General features: G+C 35.0%; 1 protein-coding gene across 4 annotated transcripts in view; it reads left to right on the top strand.

Moving 5' to 3' along the window:
* Nucleotides 1-16,880, top strand: part of LOC129788693 (protein trachealess) — a 122,033-nt gene that overhangs the window by 2,427 nt on the left and 102,726 nt on the right. The gene's annotated exons all lie outside the window — the stretch shown is intronic.

Here is a 16,880-nt window from a genome sequence, read left to right as displayed (position 1 = left end):
ATAACTAAAAATAATATCTAACTAATGAAATTTGAGTAAACATCTACATACATAAGTTTTCCTTTAATATTTAATGAAAATTAATTACAATAAGTTCTTCCGTAAAATTACATTTCTAGAAAAAAAAATTTTTTTTTCAATTTAGTAGTGATTTATTAATATTATTTTTAGTGTGTAAAATACACAATACAACATTTCTCGACTTGTGAACTTTTTAAAGAAATTAAAGAAATTTTTACAGTTTGTTTCATTAATTAATTAATCGTCTTATAAAAAGAAAAATACTTTTCTAGAAGCTTTTTTATCAATTTATTTTAAAAAAGAATTTTCTACGAGATTTTTTGAAAAATATTTCTTTTTTAGAACAATATTGAAATATTGAAATATAGAAACTTTACAATTGCTTTAAGAAAAGAAAATAAAAGATATTTGACAAAATCGATTCATTTTTATAGAAGCTAAGAAATATCAGTAAATCAGTTAAAGATTCTGATAAAAAAACTTTTCTTTTCTTTCCTAACTTATAAGTTTTTATAAAATTTTTGATTTTTTTTCGTTGTAGAAAAGAAAAACAACGAATTCGTTGTTAAGGAAAATAGTCAGAAAGATCTTTGAAGAGGCTTAGAAAACTAATTATCCTTCAAAAATACGATTAAAGGTAGAAACAAAATCTCAAAATCTTATAAGATTTTCCCGGAATACCAAAAATCTTATAACTGACTTATTGTAAGAGAAGAAAAGAAAAGATTTTTATCAGAATCCACCCCGTATTTCATTTAATTAATTTTTTTTAATAGATTTTCTCGTTATCAAATTTTTGTTTTATTACATTAATGAAAATTATTTCAACTTTTTGAAAATTAATATATTTCTTATTAATCCACCCACGACGATTTCTATAAAAATTTAAAGAGTTTTCACGGTGAAAATTAAAGTAAAATTTATTTAATTTAAGTTTCTTCTATCAAATCGATAATATAGAAGAACTTGTAGTGAAGGATCTCGTACAATGTTTCAGGAAAAGCTCAAAAAATCACATTTTCCATTGGAAATGTAAGATTTAAGAGAAAATTTCCTCAAGAACAATTTTTTTTTTCTGAAATTAGTCATATTTTTTGGGGGCAAGATGTGTAAGAATCAAGGCAAGAATACTAAAAAAAATTATTTAATACAAGTTAAAACCCACTCAACTTAATCTTTCCCAACACATAAAATATCTAGATTGTAGAGCTTTGAGCAGCTTTAGTTGTAGGATGTATTATAATTTAATTTGCGAAAAAGCGAATCGCGTACGAAGAATAAACGATAATTTCATCTCCTGCGTAATCGTTTTCGCAATTCTGCCCTCGTTGGGGTATTTTATTAAATATCTCATAGCCAATCTTTACCAACGCACCACTCCATCTTCCTTCTGATACATCCAATTACCTTGCCATTGATATTGTTTATCGACATTGTCTGTTAATTGAACGTGTGGACGCACCAAGATGCGATTAACGTCGCTCCCATCATTGTGGGATTTTTCGGGAAGTTGAAGCTTCAGTGTTTTTTTTTCCTCTAGAATAGCTCTTCTCGTGATTTTTTATTTTATTTTAAAATAATGAAGATGTGAGAAAAAATTAACATTGAAGAGCAAGAAGGTGAAAGAAAGAAAAAAGAATGTTTTGGGTGGGAAAAATCCTTGTGGAATGAGTGCAAAAATTACTCATTAACGCAATCAAGTGCCGATAAATTGCTGCTCATTGTTGGAGGCTTCAAATTGTGGTGGAACCCAACATCAAAGAAGAGCATATACTCCATATATAGTTGCAATTTAAACTCTTCCCATTAACCTTATCTTAATTGCAAGTTCAATGGCTAATGATGCTCGCGAGACGCTCCGTGAGATTTATCCGCGATTGAAGACCAATATAACTCACCGCTCTGTGCTTTACTTTTTATTCTTTTGCAACAAACTCTCCGCGTGTCCCAGAAATCACGGGCAGGGATTGTCTTCATGCGAGTGCAAAATGTCTCAATTGTAGATGGTATGCGGGTGATGATCAGGTGCTGAAAGAGTGGCTGGGCAGCAATTAAGACGCACACACACACATCCCGACGGCCCCCAAAAAACCTCTGAACGTGATCTCGGTTCTTCCTCCTTCCCATGGAAGCAACACGGCCAAATTGCACGATGGGGTAATCATCAAGATAAAGCCCCAGCGCAATCCCTTGTGGTGCGAAATGGATTCGCGGTATATGCATGTGCTCCAGCTCACCAATCAGCGGTGCTCACAGTGCTGGCAATTGAAGTAAGAAAATCCAACCAATTGATTTCAACACTGAGATCTTCTTGCGCGAATTACTCACGCGCCAAAGCGCGCCGGCATCTCATACGTATATAGAGCTCTCTTCACCAGCCCAGATTCATCTTCTGACCCACCGTTCTAGTAGTGAGAAATTCTTCTTCCATTCGGCAGGCTAGAGTGAGATGAGAAAATCTCTGAAATTGTAACAAAGTTGCATTGAAGCCAAGTATTCAAGTAATTTACAAAGGTTTTGTGATTTTTTCGGCATTTGATGCTCAAGATTTCTTTCCGGGGGGAGTGGGACCTTCAAGGATTTTTCCCAGGGAAAGAATTTTTGGAAGAATAAAAATGAAACGTTCGAATATGACGTGAAAATTGATTATAGAAATTTTCACATCTAGCTCAATTTTTCCTTATGGCACGTCGGAGGAAGCACATGGCGCCCTTCTTCTCCCTTTTCCTCCTCACACCCAATGGTTCTTACCCTTTTTTTTCGGGAGGAAGGTGAAGGGAAGAAAACGCGGAGTACGAGTGGAAAATTCAATTTAAATCTCCTGCAATGTGTTGGTGGAAATTTGCATTTCTAACGTATTTTATTGAGTGAAAAAAATTAGCCCTCTGCCAACACCTCCCACCCCCCATACAATTCTCATTTTTCCACCAGCAAAGTGAATAGAAAAAATGCAAAAAGAGTACCTACCCGACAAAAAAAGAAAATATTGCCTAATTCTTCTCTCGGAAAATTTGCCTTTCTTTCCCACCCACGCCCTTGTCTCGCCCACCAGCAATGAGGTGAAAAGTCAATGGGGTGAAAAAGTACGTTCAAGTGGAAATTTGCCGCATTTCCACGGATGGTGGAGAACGTGCAGAGGAAAAAAAAACACTGTAAAACAAGGCGATGGAATTCACTTCGATTAGTTAAAATTTTAATTAATAAATAAAGAAAACATTTGTAAGCACGGCCCAATCTTTGGTGCAAATCAAACAATTTCACATCCAGGCATAAAAAAGCGTCCCGCGCAATTTAATTGAACGCCACAACTCGTTAATTACTTAATCAAGCAATGAGGTGTCTATAATTTTGTGGTTTTGCCAATTTGCGCCTCTCACAGTGCTGGCAAATATGGGAAAATATCCCGGCAAACGAGCTTCAATTAAGCCCCCATTGCGATTTCCATGTCGTGCGAGTCACTAAATCACCCGAGCCGATTGACAGTTTCAGAGCTTCTTAAGATGGTCACCACCGTGGGCTCCACAAGATGGGATAAATTCCAATTTTTTCAATGTTTCTTGGAAGCATGAAAAGAAAGGGGAATTTTATTAAAGGAGGTTTTAAGTGATTTAATTAATTTTAAATTAATTGAATTAGGTGGGATTGAAAGTTTATTAAAAAATGTTTTATTTAATTAATTTTGCATGTAATTTAAGTTTTTGAATTTATTTAAAAAAAATACAAATTAAGATTTAAGAGTCATTAGAAAATTCAAGAACTTGGTGTAGTCTGATAAAAAAAACTTTTCTTTCCTAACGCTTTTGTAGAATTTTTCTTTTTTTGTCGTTGTAGAAAAGAAAAACAAAGAATTCGTTGTTAAGGAAAATAGTCAGAAAAAATCTTTGAAAAGTACTGGAAAAGTAATTTTCCTTCAAGAAATAAAATGTTAAAATCTTATAACATTTTTACCAGAATACCAAAGTCTTATAACTGACAAATTGAAAGAAAAGAAAAGATTTATATCAGAATCCACCCCTTTGTTCAAAAATATCTTAATCAAGCTGTGGACTGATTAATTGAAAAAAAAAAAAATAAAATTAAATTAAAAAATAAAACTCAGACATGTCCAGAAATTTTTGCAATTTCCGTAATGTCTGTTCCTTTAGGTCAGACTTTTAAGATGCATTCAGATTCAGTTTAGCCTGATCTATCCTTAAAACCTGAAGAGCCTGACCTTAAAAAAAACCTAATTTTAGTCTAAAACAACGGTCTTACGTAAAAATCTTAGGACTGACTTTAAAAACTTAAAACTTGTTGGAAGAAAACTGTAGTCTAGCTTAAAGAAGTTTATTCTGGTTTAGAAAATCTCAGATCTGACTTACGACGATTTTCTTTCAGCTAAAAAAATCGAAACTTCCTTAATTATAGAGTTCATTTCAATTTACGATTGAAATTAAATCTGTGTGACCCGGAGAAATTCATTCTTAGCCCGCAGCCTGGAGATCTTACCCTGAAACCCGAAGTCTCCGGGTAAAACCCCTAAAATTGTCTAGAAAATTTAATTTTGAACCAAAATTCTTTAAATTTCGCTTAAGAAGTTCTAAAACTCGTTATTTAACTGAATCAATTTTACTTTTAAGAAAATTAAAAATGCGTTTATGCTATTTTATGCGCTCAAAAAACTATCTAGAAAAAGACGCCTGGTATTCAGAATGCTCCTCTTTATTTTTTTTTATCAGTTCTTATTTATACGAAAACGGTGCAATGAATTTTTAACTTTTAATTTCTACTTCAAGTGTTTAATTTGAGTGTTCAATCTGTCTAAAATAATTTATTTTAAACTTGTCCAATTTACAGAGCATAATGAGAAGTAAAAGTCTCGTATAAATTATTTTGCACATTTTCCCCGATAAAATATTCTCTGTAAACTAATTTGTATGAATGTCGATCAATTAAGAAATTTCTTGTACATTTACAAATTCCCAACATTTCACGACAAAAAAGCTTCTTTTTGGTAAAGAAAAAAATGTTGGCAAAAAGCCACTGAACATCTTTTTTGTGTAGTATGTGGAGAATTGGTAAAAAGGGAGGAAGCAACTCCCCATTGTCCGCCTAGTTTTGGAGCATCTTGCATACGTTGTCTGGTTGGATATTTTAATCAGACACACGCGGCAGAAACAAATCGCCTTGTCCAGGTGGGCCCCATTCGCATCTCTTATTTCGTATGCTGGCCACGTCAATCGGGCGTTGAGTGACTGCTGCTGTGCCCTAATGATGCCACTACGTGCTCCTCCAGGTTCCCCATTGGAGATGCTTTCTCGCTTCCGAAGGACGCCACAGCATCACCTGCGGGCGTGGGGATGTTTACCTTAACAAAAAAAAGAAGAAGAGACCTCCCTCTTCCCCTGTGGCAATGTGCATCAAGCAGAGCCCCCAGCAGGGGAGATCACGTGGGTGGGGCAACAATAATGTGGGGTACGTGTCCCACCAAAAATGCGCCACCGCGAATGCACCCAAAATTGCTCTCTTTGCGCCAAGTGGGCAGAAAGGGGTGAGAAGAATATTGGATGTGACGCGCGGGGAGTGGTTTCTTTTTCGCCATTTGCTACAAAATTGATTCAATTGCCACGTGTGAGACGTGCAAAGAGGTGGATAAGCGATGAAAGCTCCCAAAGCTCACACACACCCTCCTCCACCTCCCGCCGTTTCACACCTGAAATTCCGCACACATTGTCAAATAATGTAGGTAAAAAGGCGCCGTGTGGGTGGATAATTGAACGATATTCCCTGAAATTGAAATCCCAGAAAAGTAAAGGAATCAAATTTCCCTTTTCTTCTTCTTCTTCTCTGCTTGTGCTAGTTTTCGTTGATTTTGAATTTTTATTTGAATTTATTATATAATTTTGATAAAATATAGTAGGATGGGATTTTTCTTTAGATTTAATTCTTTGATTTTTACTCTTAATATAAGAGTAAGAAAAGAAGCAAAAGGAGTTTATTCATTGAGAGATAAATAAAAGACATGAAAAAATATTTCAGAATATTTTTAACCAATAAAGTAATTTATTTAATTAAAAACTAATTACAAGAAGCGTAAACAAAATTACTAAACTTTATATTTTCTTCTACAAAACATTTTGTAGAATTGAATATAAAATTATTTCTTAACCTTTCTGCGCGCTATTTATTCACGTATAACCATATATTGAGGGAAAATTTAAAGGAAAATTAATACTTCAACCCGATCACGTCACTTAAGCAGCCACTAAATGCAGTGATTAAGCGGTATTCTGTGCAATTTTCTTGCATTCACCGCCATCAATCTCTGATGGATGCAAGATAGCCTAATTGCATGGAGTTTTCGCTGCTTTAAAGCCCAAGAAAACTCTCTATATAAGCTTTAATCACTCTATAAAGTGTGTGGAAAATATCGCCTTATTTTATGCCATTTTGTCACATTTCGTTCTATTTTGTGCTTAATTTGTTGAAAAGTTTCGTTTAATAAAATTAACCTCTTGATCGCTTTTGTTGTGATCTTTCTCAAGGTTTCCCGACGCTTAGTTCCATGCGAGAACGCTAGTTGGTGTTAATTGTGAAAAATTTAGAGAATTTTTCCCAAGAATTCAGCTGAGAAAAATGTCACAAATGGCTTAATTAATGCTAAAAATGTCTGGCACTTTTCAATCAATTTTCCGGCTACATGGCGGCAATATCTTTATTTATTTTTTGTATTTGATAATAACGAGGGAATGAAAAGTTAAAATAAATTACTAATTAAAAGCAAGTTTGGTTGCTTTTTCCCTTCGTTTTTCTTTTCTTTTTATTTTAACACATTTGATACATTTTATTGGAAAAGTCACACACGCAATAACGCGCTAGAAAAGATCTGTCAGCCATATTTCTTTTTGCTCGATCTTTTGTTGCGGGGCTTTCTCGTGAAAAGCAGCGCAATGCTTTTCTCGCGGCGGTGAAAGAGACACGCGAAGGGGACAATACATTCAATGTAAGAAACGATAAATCTTGGCAAAAGGCGAGATTTTTCTCCCGTGAAAAACAATTGATTTGACAGACGTTTGAAATTTGAATATGAATATGGCCAGGCTGCGAGGATCGTGCTGGAATCTCCGCGCCATGGCGATTTAAAATGTTTTGGAAGAAGGCGCACACGTCAGAGACTCCCGCCCTGAAAGTAACCTCACAGAAATGTACATAAATACGGAAGAATAGTCGCTCGAAATTTCTGCGACTTTTCACGCGCGTGGCAACAATGGTGTGAGGGCCATTTTTCACCACGCATTCAAATGGTCGGCGTGACACATCGATAAATGTCCATATGGACCAAATCTCCGGGTAAATATCCATATGGGCACAAACATCTTTATAGCATGACAAACACCCCGAAACTTCATTTGCATAAAAAGACAGTGATGAGGTGCTATTTTTTACTTTTCATACCCCCACGTCATCACAATGAACACACATTCGTCTTTTTTTTCACTCCTTTCGCTCTCTTCAAAATTATTTTTTCAAGCACTCTATGTAGATTCGTTTTGGCTATATTGAAGGGGAATTTCATTTGAGATGTTTTTGGGAATAAATTCGATATGGCTTTAGGAATAAAAAATCGATTGGAAAAATTAAAAAAGTTTCTGGGAAACGTAAAGCATTCTTAGATTTTGTAAAAGAAATTTATTTTTTTCAATAATAATAATTTACTGAGCTAAGTAGGAATGTTTGTAGATTTGCTGACGTCCTCCAAGTAGTGCTGGGGATCACTGAGCCTCTAAGGCCCTTCGTATCCCTCAAGGCGGTATGACACCCCCTTGACTATTACTTGGATTAGTGGGTTTGGGTGGGCATCTTTATGGAGTCATTATCATACAACCATAAATCAATCCAAAAACTTCCAGAAAGCTAGGAGAGTGTCTACCTTAAGTTCGGCAACGCTTCCCAGATTCAATTTAGATGTTCCAAACACCTCCTGTCTACATGCCCTGAGACCGGTGCAAGTACACAGAACATGTTCAACCGTCTCCGTATCTGCTGAGCACCACCTACAAGTAGGGTTTACATCAACCCCTATTCTGTTAAAGTGGGCATTCAGACAGTGTCCAGTAAGAATGCCAATGGCAGTTCTTAATTGCGTCCTGTCATATTTCATAAGCTGGACAGTCACATCCGGACATCCATGCTTATATAGCTTCTTGGTAAAGCGGCAACCAGAAACATCCTTCCAATAATTTTCATGTTTAAGATCCCTAAGGTGATTGAACTGAATGTCGAAATATTCTTTCGGTAATCCAATCACGGGTTGAGGGCCCACGAAATCTCTATGAGCCCCCAGTTTACTGAGTCGGTCAGCGATCTCATTTCCCAGGATCCCCGAATGACTGGGCACCCACAACAAGGTCAAAGAGTTGCTGACAAGAAGAATCTCCAGGTAGCGTCTCACTTCCTTCGTCAGCAGGGAGGTAGTTCTACCTTCCATAGGAATGTTGGTAGCTTATGATCCTGCCGGATAATTTTTTTTCGACACTACTGATTCTTATTTGTTGTATGTCTAAAAATTAGTTTTAGAGCAAAATATGGATTTGGGCGTGTTAACAAAAATTTTAATTCTACTTTAATCCTAAAATATTAGCTGATTTTAACTGTTTTTTTTTTCATTTTAAATTACAAATATATATTTTTTTAATTTAAAGTATCAGATTTAATAAAAAAAAACTTTGAAAAATAAGAATATTCTAAGATTTTCAATATTATAGAATTTTTAGGTAGTTTTTAGATTATAAAATATTCTGCTAAATTAAATAGTTCAGAGTTGTTTTTAGCGGTGAAAAGAAATTACTTACAGGCTTAAGATTACAATAAAAAATAAATAAAAAGAATATTTTTGAACGTTATAATAAACTTGAATCGTAAAAAAAACCGAAGATAGAAAAAAAGGATTATTAACGTTAGATTTACATAAAAAATCGTTAGAACTTTGATTACAATTTATAAGTATTCTATCTTTATTAAATTTGATTCCCCAGTCGTTCCTTTTTAAACCATTTCTAATGTCTTTTAAACTTAAAGAATAATAATAATTTGGTTACTAAAACATTTCTATTGTAAGAATGGCCTAAGGGGGGGGTGGGTCGAACTTCGGGCCACCCACGGCCCCCAACACAACCTTCTCGCGCGGCGGCCATGCGGAGACTGACTAACTGTCAATCTGTCGATCGACAGATTGACAGTCGGCCATTTTGGAAATCAAATTTAAATAAAAACAGTTGTGTTGGTGGCGCACCCGAAGAACACCCAGTGTTTTATTCGCGAAATTGGCCACTGAGGGGATTTTTCAAACTCAGTATAGGCCACAGCTCACGCAGATCTTACACTATTATTAAATTTCAGGCTAGTCCTGCATAATGTCCTTTTTAATCTTCAAGAAATTTTTTTTTTAATAATAATCAATACATGGGTTTTTAAATATAGGATTTTTGGTCTGAAGTTTGGTTCACTAAATTTTATTAAAGGTCGGACTATTTAATGGACAAATGGTTATTATTTGACGTGGTTAAATTTGTCCAATGTGTGCTCTGGAGGAAGAACTTAAATATTACGAAATCGTCGACCTTTAATAAAATTTAGTTAACCTTTACTTGTTGATAATCAATACAATTCTTTTTATTTTTCAAACTTTTAATACTTAAAAAGAAAAAAAAATGCAATTCATTCAATTTTATTAGTAAAAAAAAAAGTATCACTGTGACCTTATTTTTAATCTTAAATACAGACTTATTAATGAAAACCAAGAATTTCTTGTGATTTACATTTTCTTCAACATACAAAAAATACTTTTACTTAAACCAATGCCATGATTAACTGATCACAGAAAATATTTTTGAAGCTCTCATGCATGAAATATTCCAAATAATTTACTTATTTTTTGGGAACGTTCCAACACTGAATTCAGTCGAAATTTCTCACCGATGAATGCCCCCCTGATATGGTGTGTGCATTATTAGTGAGGAATGAATTTTGCCCGAGTCCGTGTGAGAGGGAGAGAGCCGCGCGAAGTGCCCCCAAGAATGATTCCGAATATGGGAATAATCAATGCACATGTAGTAATTAAAAATAATAATGTCGCTTGTTGATCGCGCGGTTGGGCTTTTTGTTGCCCCAGTACCGCATGGAGGAGGTGAAGGTGGTCGCGGACAGTTGAAGACAGTCAAGATTTCGCCGAGTTGCTTCCTCATGAGGGAAGGGGGAGGGGAGGTAGTAGTCCGGAATCAGAGGGACCATACATACATTATATACCTACTACATATGCTATATATGCGGGATCTTTGGTTTATAAGAAGTGCACGCGCGACGAGTTTTCTCATGTTCGATTTGCTTGTTTTTTCGATTCTTTTCCACAACTCTGTGTAGCCGAATGGTTTTGGGCAAAACAGAAAGGAAACATTGCACAGAGCAAAGGTATAAAGGAGTGGATGACAATCTTCTGCCACCAGAAATTGTGTACATATGTTCACCCCGCGCGCTGGCCCGCTCCTCTGTGTGAGCACAGGGAGACAATACATAGCAAGAGGAAGAACAAGCATTGGGAGAGATGACATGGAGGAAAGCACGGAGAAACAGCAATTCCACCAACAAATTACATTTATGAAATGAGTGAAATGATTCTACGTGATTAAATACAACGTGATCGCATCTCCTGTGGATGCGTCCACTACACAATTCTCTTGTGTGTCCACGCACGAGCATTGTTTCGACCACAGCGCGCATTTTTACGTGTGCTCAAACACATATTCTCGTGTATTTAAGTCGGGAAAACTGGATTCCACTGGCGAAGGGAAAAATTACTTTCAAATCGATCACGATCGATACAAATATATATCTCGCGTCAATTCATATATATGTGAGAAGGCCCCCCTTTACAAGAAGGGGGAGATAAATTTATTTAAAAAAAATGCGAAAAAATTAAAAGAAGTCAGGGGAGCAGACGAATGAATGAATAAAATGTCGAAGAGAGGATGTGTGCGCGCGGAGGGTATCCGAAAACGTGATCGCGAGTACACCATGCGAGAGAACTTTAGGAAGATGAAGACTTGAACAGAAATGAAAAGAAGAAAAAAAACTTCTTAATTACTCCTCATTATTTGCCGTTTGTCACTTCTCGCGCTCCAGCATCTCCTGATCTTGCTTACCTCATCGTGTACAGTGTGATCTTTTCACCTGTGATAAGCAAACAACTCAAATGGAAATTTGTCGCGCACATGTCTTCCTGATAAGAGATCATATCGCTCGTGCCCAGAGACTTTTGTTCCACGACGTATTGGGAGCACCTCGAAAAAAATGAGCAGAAGGAGATGATCGCATTCTCACTCTCCCCGTGCACTCTCTGTGATCATAATTTATCAGTTTGTGTCACGCAAAGAGCCGCTCTTTTCGATTATCATAAGTAGCGATGTGCCATGTAGAATCTTAATTTTCACTGTCACATCGTATCGGAACATGGGCAAAATATGATTTACACCTCAAATTACATTTACGCGCGATCGTGATCCTCATCGTATGTTGATCTACCATGGCGAATGCATTTTGTGTGACAGAGATGGGTGATTCCCCACCAATGCTTGGATATGTTTGCTTGGGGGACGCTAAATAGGGAAAGAGCGTCTTTTATGGGATACATTTTTTGCAAAGATTTTTATTTTTTTGAATAGATTTTTTAAAATTTATTATGGAAACTATATAAAAATCTTTATAAAATTTTACAATTAAAATGCATAAAATAGACAGAAAACCAAAGTTTTCGATGATTTTTGAATGTTTTATTTTCTCTTCATCAGGCCTATTTACAATTATATATTTTTTAGTTATTTGTTTTTTTTATAATTAATTTTAATATTTAATTTCTAATAATTTTCTTCTTAAAGTTCAAAATATTAAAATAAATAATAGAAGGAAAGAAAATAAATTATAAAAATTAAATAATAAAATTATTTGTAAAAAAAAAACAAATATCTGAAGCATCGATTTTAATACATTATAGGCCTGTTGAAAGGGGAATAAAACCTGCGAATTGTCGTATGTAAGATTGTTTAAGAAACAGAAATATCGTAAAACTATAGAAAAAACAACTCGACTGAAATTTAAAGATAAAAATTTACCTAATTTATCAATCTAAAATGACATAACCAATCAGCAGCACCTTCACCAAAAATTAAACCGAAGATAAAAACAAAAATAAAAGCTTTCAAACTAGAAAAGAAATTTTATTATATTAAAATTTATAAAGGATAATGCAAACATAGATTACTTAAGATCATAATTTTTTTTATTAATTTATAATATTTTCATTTTCGCAGAAATGCTAAGTTTCAAATTATAAAATGTTCCATTTTAGTTCAAGTCTCCCCTATATTATTGTGGAGAACATGAAGGAGCAGCAAAAGAGCAAAGAAAAAGACAATGTCAGTGTGATCGCCGCGTTCTTTTGATTGATCGCGACGATCAACGAGGGACGAATATGCAATTTGCTTTCTGGTGCATCTCAAACGGGGCGAAAAAGGTGGCAATTTCAATATATAATAAATAATGAAGGAAGCGCACATGAGGGGCCGCACACTCATAGGCTCTCTGGGTGCTATGGTAGTGGCGAGAGAGAGAAAAAGGAAGCGCGATCGTGTAAAAATGATGATGATGAATATTTTGGACGAAATACAGACACCCAGAGAGGAAGAGGATTTTTTTTTAATTAAGCCACTTCCATTAGTGATCGCGCATACATGGTTGTCATCCTCACCTCGCGATCGCGGCGTGAATTGCTTGTGAGCGGAATAAAACGTGTTTGTGCTTTCAATTAGATAGAGTGCATTTATAATAAAAATTGAGAAATTACATGTGACTCCTTTGTCATCCAATTATTAGGTATCATAACCATCGATCACTTTGGCTTGTGATCTTGTTGTTGGCGCATAAGATGCTGCAGCAAGCATCGCGCATCATCAGCGTATGCATAATACAAATCACCATACGTAGAGAAAAGTCTTCTTTTGCTTTCAAAACCCGCGCGCGCAGGAGAAACAGAAGCTGAACACCAACTGTACGATCAGCACAACTTTTGTGCTATATAACCACGATCAGTGGGGCTGATAAAAAAATATATAAATCACCATCGATGGCATCAAATTGGCAATCGAGGAATTTTCCTGGGCTGCCACCATAAATAATCTCCCTTGACTCCTATATAGCCACATTCACAAACCCATGCAAACGCACGTCAAACACAAGAGTCAAGTCCACGAGGAAGCGCGCAGTGGCAAAGTAACAACAACAAAAAAAAGTCGCGCGTTGTGAAAAATGAAGAAAATCACGATGATCGTCTCGACAAGTCCCAAAAAAAGTTGAGAAGGGAAAAAAATTGAAAGAGAAAGAATATAAAAAGTAATTTAATTACATTAATCATACCACAAATTGTACCAACAGCCGTTTTCGTGCAATAATTCAAGCGAAAACAGGCATTCGTCTTGGATTTTTGCCGCAACAAATTCCTTCCCCCTTCGCGATCGATTGGTAGGAAAAAAAAAAAGTATAAAATATATTGAGGAGGATCACCCGAAAAAAGAACTCAGAGAGCGCGCTTTCCTCGCAAATGGTCCCCGCGCGATCGACAATCATCGACCTTGCGGAATTCGCGCAAGTCCGCAAAGATCGATTGTCTCGCGCACATTTCATACGCAATTCGCCCCAAGACAATTTCTAGTGCTTCCACCATTGTTTTCTCAAGAAATTCCTTCATCTGGATTTTTTTTTAAACCCAGCACTCAACAGCACCTTTTGCAATCAATCAGGGATCACTCACCTTTTTTCTTCTCACCTACAATCAATGGCCTGTATATGGTGTGTCAATTGCCCCTAAGATCGCATTTTTGATAATTTTATTTTAAAGTTTTGATTGATTTTGTGAAAAAAGGGAATTTTCGCAAAATATTTTGTTGGATTTCTTAATGTACAATTTCGAGATGCAAACAAAAATTATTAAATCTAGTTTAATTAAAATTTTAATATTTGATTCATTTAAAAGATTCTTAAACATTTTTACAAGGGGCACTTATCTGAATGAAAATATTCGGCAAATAAACAAACCTTAGTTTTTTATCCTAAATGTATAAAATAACGGGTAAAAGCATAACGATACTCGATACTAAATTCAAGACCAAAAAGTACTAAATTCTAGCCTAGAAAATACTAAATTTAACCTGAAAAAATGTAATTCTGTTTTCAGCCCTAAAAAGTCTTATATAGAGGAGTAAAATATTAGAAAGTAATAAATTTTTAATCAAAAAAAATTAAAGTACTAAATATAAGTTTAAAAGTACTAAATTGTAAGTTATGGCAATTCATATATTTAAATGCTGAATTAAATATTATCCGATACTTACCAGAGGAAAATTAAGGGAAAAACTTTCTCTCTTTTTGTACTAAATTGAAACTTAAAATACTAAATTCAACCTATTCGGTTTATAGTTTTAAAAAGTCTCATCTTGAGGAGTTAAAGCTTAGAAAATTTACTAAATTGAAACTTACAAACGTACTACAATCAAACCTAAGAAGTACTAAATTTAAACCGCGTAAAATAATTGAATGATTCGGCTGAAATATCAAAATATTCGCCAGATAAACACCCCTTGTATTTTTATAGAATGAAATGTATATTAGGAAAGTAATGGAAAAGAACCTTTTTTCTTAATCCTCTAAATCCATTGATTTTTTATCTTATAAACTTTAATCATATCAGCTTAAATTCTGCATAAAATCTAAACTTCCAGAGTTTTATTTATTTCTTTTCATTATTTTCATAAACTTTAAAATCTCGAATTTTTTTCAATATAAAGTAAAGAATGGCAATATAATTGAAGATCTTTTTTCTCAACAACATAGTTTTATTGTAAATAAATTGCGGAATGATCGCACTGTGGCAGACCCACGGACAATCACTTTGAGAGCGATCAGTGGTGTACTGTACAGATTTTCTCGCGCCCAAGGATTGTCTGCGGCTTCGATGAGAGATTTTTTTCTTCCACCCAACTTGTTGCACCCAGATAAAAATAAATTGTATATCGATGGCGAGGAATCGATCAAGCTCTGCAATATTGCATCGAGAAATTCCACCCATTATGTTTTGTTGCACCAAATTGTTATATTGGTGCGCCATCGATGCTCCGAATGACGATCTTTGGGTGAAAAATTTGCTGTTCTCCTTTTTTTCTGCACACTCTGCGCTCGTGGAGCCATCAAAATGTTGATGATGGTGTACGCGGATGGGTTTTGTTGGATGTGAACAAATAAGCCACCAAAAATTGTGATCTGCAACACACATTTTTGATGATCGTGATCATTGCGCCGGCACAATTAAAGGACAATTGGTGCAAAGTGCGCGCACACAATTTTTCTCTCTGTTCCATTACAAAGCGATCTCAAACAAATATCCCGCCACAAACACGCTGAAATTTTAAGGCGTAGGCCTTTTTCGTCAATTTCGAGGCCACCTCTTCAATTATCTCGGCATGGCAATTTTTTTCTTCAGGCCCATACCCTCCCAAACTCTCTTAAAATTCTTTTACTTCTTTCTCCCCGAACAATTTTATTATTGATTCACCTTCGAAGAAAATTACCCGCGGAATCTTCGAAAGAATAATTAGAAAAATTTCTCCGTAATGCATTTGGCGAAATTGCAATAAAGAATTTCTTCCTTGAACACTTTTTTTTTGTGGTGGGATTTCTCGCGAAGATCGATGATCGTTGCAAGTTTAATTTCAACTTGTGAACTAATATGCGGTTTATTTAAGCGAATGGACACTTTAATACATCAAAAACACATCAAAATACTCAGCAAAAATATTTTAATTCATTAAATAATTGTGGCAGGAAGGAATGCTTCTCAGAAGAAATATTTAAATGATCGTGAGAGCGTGTTAATTAATTTTCAAATGGAAAATGTTCCCGTTTTTGCCCATTTAAACGATAGAGATCATAAAGAAATAATAATAAATAAAAATGATCGATTGATTTGAGTGAGTGTGTCATCATTTTCATGAGGAGCATCCGCAAGATGGGAAGAAGCGAATACTTTTCGAGGGTTCGTCTTTTGGAATAATTAAATTCAAGACAAGTTTTTGCCCCACTCTCACTCTCGATGCGCAACACGGGGCCGGGGGAGGATGCCAAAAATTTGATTTTGATGCATTCTGAAATATTTATCCCGTGGTGAGATTCTCGAAAGCATTTTGCAATGAAAATGCACACAGTTTCTATATGTTACGTAGGGGAAACTGGGGCCATTTGTTGCTGCTTTGCTAGAAAATCTTATTTCTTTATTTTGTTAAATAATAAACTGAGATTTTTCAATAATTTAATCATTTTTTAGTTAGTTCTGCATCTCATCAAAAATTCTTTATTTTTCTGAAATTTCTTTCATATTTTACTTTTTATTAAAGAAATATTTTTGAGGTTAAATTTGTTATTTTAGCAAGAGAGAATTTACTTTATCTTTTATCTCATAAATTAATGACTGAAGTGTCTTATTTGAGATTCTAATTTAGAATTTAGTCTTTATGAAACACAAATTATTTACTAAAATAGGATATTTTGAGGATGAACCTTATTACCCCTTCCTGGGGCTAAAAGTTACAAATTCAAGCGCTAGAAAATATTCTAAAATTCGATTTTCTCGTTTAGAGCAAAACATTTCCTACAAAATACTTACAACTTGATTACGAAAAGCATTTTATCTTCCAAATCTCAAGGAGTTCAATTAAAAGTAAAACTAATAATAATCAACCCAAGACTCCCCTACAGTTTATTTACAGCGCCCATCCCATCTC

The sequence above is a fragment of the Lutzomyia longipalpis genome, chromosome 1 (genome assembly GCF_024334085.1).
Source record: "Lutzomyia longipalpis isolate SR_M1_2022 chromosome 1, ASM2433408v1".
In the NCBI taxonomy this organism is placed as follows: Eukaryota; Metazoa; Arthropoda; class Insecta; order Diptera; family Psychodidae; genus Lutzomyia; species Lutzomyia longipalpis.
Note: the sequence above shows the minus strand (reverse complement) of the source record. Positions and strands in the feature narration are given on the sequence as shown.